Raw genomic sequence first — 8,099 nt, forward strand, 5'->3', positions numbered from 1 at the left:
CCTCGCCCGATTTCTCAGCATCTGCCTCTGGAAAAGGTGGATGATAAGGTGCGAGGTGTTGACAACGGCCATAACTGCAGCGATAGTCGCAGCGGGCTCCATGCTCGCAGTGCTGTGGCGTCCGCGCTGTCACTAACCAGAAAAGTGAGCGAACTGATTGCCCGCCGGCACTTTCAGGGAGGGATGGCGGGAGTGACGGTTGGATGACGACAGTTACCCAAAACCACCCTCGACACATTTTTTTCCCCAGAAGGCATTGTGGGCTCGACCCAGAATTCCAATGGGCAGCGGGGACTGCGGGAACTGTGGGATAGCTGCCCACAGTGCACCGCTTCCAATGTCGACGCTTGCCCCGTTAGTGTGGACTCACAAAGTCGAATTACTGTCCTTAGTGTGGATACACACGTTCGACTTTGTAATATCGATTCCACATATTCGATTTAAGTAAAATCGAACTACTCTCGTAGTGTAGACATACCCTAAAATATTTCTAGAGAGCAATGAGGTCCTGTCTCAGCCTGCATTTGATGCTTTTCACTTTCCTCTCCCATCTTCTGCACATCCCACCAGCCTTTCTTTGAACCTGCTCCAGTTGGAATTCATCTTTCTTGAGCCTGGGTGACCAGAATTGGACAAGCTATTCCGGAGGTGGTCCAAACAGTGCCTTGTTCCATGGCATGAGTGCTTCCACATCTCTCCTAGAAATACCTCGCCTGATCCCATGCCTTCCCATCGCCATAATCGTCACAGTGTCCTATAAGATCCCTGACAAACCTTATTGAACAGGGTTGAATTAAGATTTAACATTGGAGTGAAGTTCTGAAACAGCCTTCCAAAGGAAGCAATGGGAGCAAAAAAACCCTAACTTTTTTCAAGACTGAGCTTAATAAATTTATGGAGGGGATGGTCTGATGACGTTGCCTACGATGGCCCATGGCCCATCTGCAACTGCTATTAGCAAATATCTCCAACAGCTAGAGATAGGGATGGCTCTGAGATACTACAGTGAATTTTGTCCCAGGTGGCTAGCTGGTGGGTCTCACCCACACACTCAGGCCTGGTCCACACTACCCCCCCACTTCGGACTAAGGTACGCAAATTCAGCTACGTTAATAACGTAGCTGAATTCGAAGTACCTTAGTCCGAACTTACCGCGGGTCCAGACGCTGCAGGCAGGCTCCCCCGTCGATGCCGCGTACTCCTCTCGCCGAGCTGGAGTACCGGCGTCGACGGCGAGCACTTCCGGGATCGATTGCCTGCCGTCGGACCCGGAGGTAAGTGTAGACGTACCCTCAGGGTCTAACTGATCACCAGATTTGAGGTCAGGAAGGAATTTTCCCCTTGGTCAGATTGGCAGAGAGGGTTTTTTGCTTTCCTCTTCAGCATGGGGCAGGGGTCACTTGCTGGTTTGTATTGGAGGAAATAGTGGGTTCTCTGGAACTTGAAGCCTTTAAATCAAGATGTGAGGACTTCAGTAACTCAGCCAGAGGCTAGGGGGCTATTACAGGAGCAGGTGGGCTAGGTTCTGTGGTCTGTGAGGTGCAGTAGTTCAGACTAGATCAGAGGTGGGAAAACTACGGCCTGCGGGCCACATCTGGCCCGCGGGACCTTCCTGCCCGGCCCCTGAGCTCCCGGCTGGGGAGGTTAGCCCCTGGTACCTCCCCTGATGTCTCCCCTCCCCTGCAGCCACGCCACCATGCGGGGAGTGCTCTGGCCCGCCGCTCCTGCCGGGCTGTGCGGCTTGCGCCCGCCCACCTCCCAGGCTTTCCAATAAGCCAGACCTGCTGCTCTGAGCAGCAAGGTAAGGGGCGGGGAACGGTCGGATTGGATAAAGGGCAAGGGCTCCTGGGGGGCAGTCAGGGGACAGGGAGCAGTTGGATAGGGGGTGGAGTCCCAGGGGGCGGTTACGGGATAAGGAGCAGGGAGCAGTTGGATGGGGCGGAGGTTTGGGGGGGCAGTCAGGGGACAGGGAGCAGGAGGCGTGGGATAGGCGTGGGAGTCCCAGGGGGCCTGTCAGGGGGTGGAGGTGTGGATAGGGGTCGGGGCAGTCAGGGGACAGGGAGCAGGGGGCGTGGGATAGGCGTGGGAGTCCCAGGGGGCCTGTCAGGGGGTGGAGGTGTGGATAGGGGTCGGGGCAGTCAGGGGACAGGAAGCAGGGGGTGGAGGTGTGGATAGGGGTCGGGGCAGTCAGGGGACAGGAAGCAGGGGGTGGAGGTGTGGATAGGGGTCGGGGCAGTCAGGGGACAGGGAGCAGGGGGTGGAGGTGTGGATAGGGGTCGGGGCAGTCAGGGGACAGGAAGCAGGGGGTGGAGGTGTGGATAGGGGTCGGGGCAGTCAGGGGACAGGGAGCAGGGGGCGTGGGATAGGCGTGGGAGTCCCAGGGGGCCTGTCAGGGGGTGGAGGTGTGGATAGGGGTCGGGGCAGTCAGGGGACAGGAAGCAGGGGGTGGAGGTGTGGATAGGGGTCGGGGCAGTCAGGGGACAGGAAGCAGGGGGTGGAGGTGTGGATAGGGGTCGGGGCAGTCAGGGGACAGGGAGCAGGGGGTGGAGGTGTGGATAGGGGTCGGGGCAGTCAGGGGACAGGAAGCAGGGGGTGGAGGTGTGGATAGGGGTCGGGGCAGTCAGGGGACAGGGAGCAGGGGGCGTGGGATAGGCGTGGGAGTCCCAGGGGGCCTGTCAGGGGGTGGAGGTGTGGATAGGGGTCGGGGCAGTCAGGGGACAGGGAGCAGGGGGTGGAGGTGTGGATAGGGGTCGGGGCAGTCAGGGGACAGGGAGCAGGGGGTGGAGGTGTGGATAGGGGTCGGGGCAGTCAGGGGACAGGGAGCAGGGGGTGGAGGTGTGGATAGGGGTCGGGGCAGTCAGGGGACAGGGAGCAGGGGGCGGAGGTGTGGATAGGGGTCGGGGCAGTCAGGGGACAGGGAGCAGGGGGCGGGGGTTGGATAGGGGGCAGGGTCCCGGGTGGGCAGTGAGGGGCAGGGAGGGTCCTGGGAGGAGGCGGTCAGGGGACAAGTAGCAGGGGGGGTTGGATGGGTTGGGGGCTCTGAGGGGGGCAGTCAGGGGGCGGGAAGTGGGAGGGGGCAGATAGAGGGCAGGGGCCAGGCTGTTTGGGGGGGCACAGCCTTCCCTACCCGGCCCTCCATACCGTTTCGCACCCCAACGTGGCCCTCGGGCCAAAACGTTTGCCCGCCCCTGGACTAGATGATCATGATGGTCCCTTCTGGTGGAGGTCACAGGGCTCCTTCTGCAGTGGAGGTAGCGGTGCCGTTGCCTTTGACCTCACCGTGAAGCCAACGTCTCCGCTAGAGCTGCCTGGGAACCAGGCCTACTGCCCAGTGGTAGATCTGCCTATCGCCATTTTACTTCCCCTTCCCAAACGAAAACCAAGAGTTTCAAAATGCCCCGTGAAATACGATTCTGAGAAGAACTCATCAGCGATGCCAAGAAGGTCACTGCAAGGACCCAGCCTGACCTCTGCTGCGACACACAATTCCGAAAGCCGATCTTTCAGAGAAACATCCCATCTCGATTTTAACATTGCCGGGACAGAGAACCCACCACAGCCTTTGGGATGTGGTTCCAACGCTCAATTCCCCTCACCGTTGAAAATTTGCACCTGATTTTCAGGCTGAATTTGTAAAGCGTCAACTTCCAGCCGTTGGATCATGTTAGATCTTCGTAGGCTGATGGAAGAACCCTCAATTATCCAATTTCTCTTCCCCCCATAGGCACTTATAAATTGTGATCAAGTCACCCCATAATCTTCTCTTTGTTAAGCTAAACAGATCAAGCTCCTGGAGTCTCTCACTCTAGGCAGGTTTCCTAATCCTTGAATCTTTCTCGTAGCTCTTCTCTGTCCCCTCTTCAATTTATCTGCATGATCCTGTGAATCTACAGGGTCCATAATTCAAGATTTCGAGGCTGTTCTGACCATCTAGTGTGACCTCCCGTCTCACTCAGAGCTGGGCACAGGATATCAGTAGCTGTCGGACCAGTGAGTTGAGGGAAGTGTTGTGTTTTGACAAAATCAGAACATTTTTCAGCCAAAAAGGGACTCAGATCTCAGCTCGCATCATCACTTGAAGATTACCTGTTCTGTTCATTCCCTCTGAAGCACCTGGCATTGGCCACTGTCGGAAGACAGGATACTGGGCTAGATGGAGCTTTGGTTTGACCCAGCATGGCCGTTCCTGTTGTCACACCCCAATGGCTCCCTCCCTCAAGGGGTCCCCCCGGGGGAGGCAGATCAGCATTGTATATTGCTAACGCTGTTGCAGGCATTGCAGGGCATTTTGGGGAGGGTCAAAGGTGTGAGTGTGGAATGGAAGATTCCTTTGCAGGGTACAAGAGGCCAAGAGGGGGAAGGAGGAAGAGAGCAGAGAACAGGTTAACTCAACACTGTAGCTAGCTAGCTCAGTCCGACGATAAGACGCTACGCTGGCCCCAGTCCAAGATCACGGCGCTAGACGAGAAATCTGCAGCTGCATGTATCTCTCACTGAGCCACAGCCAGCCATGAGAAAAGAAAACGTACACTGAACCAGGGCTGCAGAGATGGAAAACACAGGTGAGACGACGGGGAGGAGTGGGGGGAGGGGGAGAAGCAGAGCTTTGCATCCCTGAAACTGGTGTGTTTTGGTAAAGTTGAGGAGACCACAGAAAGCCGGTTTGGACTGGTACAAAGGAACAGAGGTTGTGGAACGAAACACCCCCAAAGGAACCGTGGAATTAAAAACCCTCCTGAGAGCTGGAGCAATTCGGAGATCACAGTGGACCCTGGACGACCTGGGCCCAGGACAAGAACTCCCATCCACCCCTCCCCCTCTTCTTCTTACGTTACACCCAGCCTTGGCCAGCCTCAGGTCGTGCGTGTGTGAGTATGAAAGTGGGTTAGGGCTAACGCCTTCTTCCCTCCTCTGAGTGACGTGGAGAACACCCTGCACTCGCCACTGTTATTTTATTATTTTTAGTAATAAAGCTTTAAAACGTAGACACTTGGTATGCGCCTTCATCCCCTCCCCCACCAATCCTGCTGCCTCAGCCTGATCACCTGATGCCTCAGGCAGATTGGTAACAAAAATCTGTCACACTGTCAGCCAGAACAGGGCCAGAAGATTTTGTTTTGATTTTGACTTTTAAAAACCTTTCCATATAGAAACATTTCTGCTGCAACAAGTCGCTCCAAAATGAAAAATCAAAGCGATCGGTTTTGAAAGGGTCCAAACTGATCATCATCAACATGCTTCATTTTGCCAAAATTGATACTTTTTTCTAAATATTTCAATTTCGACAAAACCAGCATGTGTGGAGGAAAATTTTCCAACCAGCTTTGGCCCCCACTGCAAACATGAGTTTTTGATTTGCCGACCACCCTCCTTCACTGAATCAGCCGGTCCCCCTGCCCTGGGGCCAGATTAGAGCCAGCTCCCTGACCAGACCCAGCACCCCCTAGAGGGTAAAGCCCCCATGACCCATTCCCCTGAGCCAGCCAGTCTCCACCTTAGGGACGGATTGCAGCTGGTGTCTCCTAGAGGGGAAAGGCTCCATTTCCCATTACCTGCCCCCCGAGTCAGCCAGCCCCCTGCCCTGGGGCCAGATCAGAGCCAGCATCCTGACCAGAGCCAGTGCCCCCTAGAGGGGAAAGGCCCGTGTCCCATTCCCTGCCACACTGAGCCAACCAGTCAGTCCTCCACACTGGGGACAGATCAGAGCCAGCACCCCCTAGAGGGGAAAGGCCCTGTGTCCCATTCCCCTGAGCAAACCAGCCCCCAACCCGGGGGCCAGATCAGAGCCAGCTCCCCCTAGAGGGGAAGGGCCCCGTGTCCCATTCCCCTGAGCCAGCCAGTCTCCACCCTGGGGTGGATCAGAGCTGAAACGGACTCAGATGAGGGCCTCAGCTTTGAAGCTGAACACATCTGCCCAATCCAGATCACACTCAGGTCCCACTACGGGTGGGTCAGACGTCCAGGAGGTCAGCATTGTCCTGGGGCCCGGTGAGCTGGTAGGTCCACCAGGTTCCACGGCATGGAGCATTTTAAGTTCCTTGATTGGGGCGGGGAGGTTTTTGCAACCGTTTCTGGCTGAGTCACAGTGAGTGATGGGGTGGGGTGAGGAGCAACCCGGCTTCCTTCCCGTTCTCAGGGACCACAGAGGACAAACCTGACAGAGGCTACAGCTAATGTGAGGAGCATGTCAACCACAGGAAAGCAGCCCGGGAGAGCAGAGTGTCTGGCCCGAAACAACGGCACATGCTGTCTGTGGTAGAATGAGCAAGGAGTCGCCCGCAGTAACCAAGAGAATACGCTCCTTTCTAAGGGCTTCTGAGAACCCAGGAGTCCGGGCTCTTTCCCCTCTCTTATTCTCTCTCCCTCCTCTCCTTTTCTCCCCCGCCCCCGGCTTTCCCATTAACCACCGACTCCCATCTCTGGAGGGAAGAAGCTGGGAAGGTTGCAATGGCAGGATCTGAGCGAACCCAGTGGTTCTAGCGTAACAGGGTTGCACTGTCCAGGAGCTGGGAGGGAACCTGAGCAGAAAAGCCCAGCCCCAGTAGTAAAGCATCACAACCTCCCCCATGGGAGGCGGGACTCATGAGCTTCATGTGACTGGTGGGGAAACTGAGGCACACGACGGGGCAGGTGATCAGACACTGGAATTTTTATTTTGCCCTGGGTCCCCATCCTGGGATTAACCTTGGATTTCGTAAATGACAAACTCCCCAGGCTAGTCACTAGCCTGTGTCCATCCTAGCCTGCTTGTGATCACAGCTGTAGTGGAGCAGGTCAGCCAGGGTCAGCGTTTGGCTGGGAGACCTCCCTGGGTGGTGAAGGGGGTGAAACTGATACAATAGGGGGCGCTGTGCTGCAAGGAGCAGGGTGGGGGTCTCAGTAGGGGGCGCTCTCCCCTGTGACTCAGTGCTGACCGCAATGCCCCAGCGCTGTGCTAGGGGGCGCTGTGCTGCAGGGAGGAGGGCACGGGCTCAGCACCTCAGATCCTGCCCTAAGGCTGGGGCAAGCAGTGTGGAAATGTAGGCTGTTAACAGCTGCTGTGCCCTGCTCCAGAGCCAGCTGCATTTCAGTGCTAGGCAATCTAGCCCTGGCCGGTGGCACTGGGTGGCTACTAAACAGCAGCTGCGCCCCACCCCAGAGGCAGCTGCATCTCAGCAGGCAGCTCCAGGGTGGTGAAAGGCGAGGTAGAAGGGGGCTAGTCTTTTTCTCAAGTCTCGCACACCTGGACGCACCCCCAGATGGAGCCTGGCACAGCTGAGAACCAGTTAGAGCAGAGGTCGGCAAACTACGGCCCATGGGCCACATCCTGCCCACAGGACTGTCCTGCCCGGCCCCCGAGCTCCTGGCCCGGGAGGCTACCCCCGGCCCCTCCCCCGCTGTCCCTCCTCCCCCGCAGCCTCAGCTCGCTCACTCCGCTGCCGGCGCAATGCTCTGGGCGGTGGGGCTGTGAGCTCCTGAGGCAGCGCAGCTGCAGAGCCCGGCCTGACCCGGTCTCTGTGCTGCGCGGCGGCGGTGGCGTGGCCCGGCTCCAGTGCCGCCAGCCACTGGTGCTCCAGGCAGTGCGGTAAGGGGGCACGGAGCAGGGGGGGTTCGATAGAGGGCAGGGGAGTTCAGGGTGGTGGTCAGGGGGCGGGGGTGTGGATAGGGGCAGTCAGAGGGCGGGGAACAGGGGTTAAATGGGGGCAGGGGTCCCCAGGGGGGCAGTCAGGAAGGAGGGGGGTTGGATGGGGTGGCAGGGGGTGGCAGGGGGCAGTCAGGGGCAGGGCTTCCTGGGGCAGTCAGGGGACAGGGAGAAGGGATGGTTGGATGGGGCAGGGGTCCGGGGGGGGGGGCATCAGGAATGAGAGGAGGGGTTGGATGGGGTGGCGGGGATCCGGGGATGGTCAGGGGACAGGGAGCGGGGGATGAGGATGGGGCAGGGGTCCCGGGGGGGCTGTTAGGGAACAGCGGGGGTTGGATGGGGCAGGAATCCTGGGGGGCAGATAGGAGGTGGGGGCCGGGCCACGACCCCCTCCCCTAACCGGCCCGCCATACAATTTACGAAATTTGATGCAGCCCTCAGGCCAAAAAGTTTGCCTGCCCCTGAGTTAGAGGAACTA

This window comes from Emys orbicularis, chromosome 12 (genome assembly GCF_028017835.1).
Source record: "Emys orbicularis isolate rEmyOrb1 chromosome 12, rEmyOrb1.hap1, whole genome shotgun sequence".
Classification (NCBI taxonomy): domain Eukaryota; kingdom Metazoa; phylum Chordata; order Testudines; family Emydidae; genus Emys; species Emys orbicularis.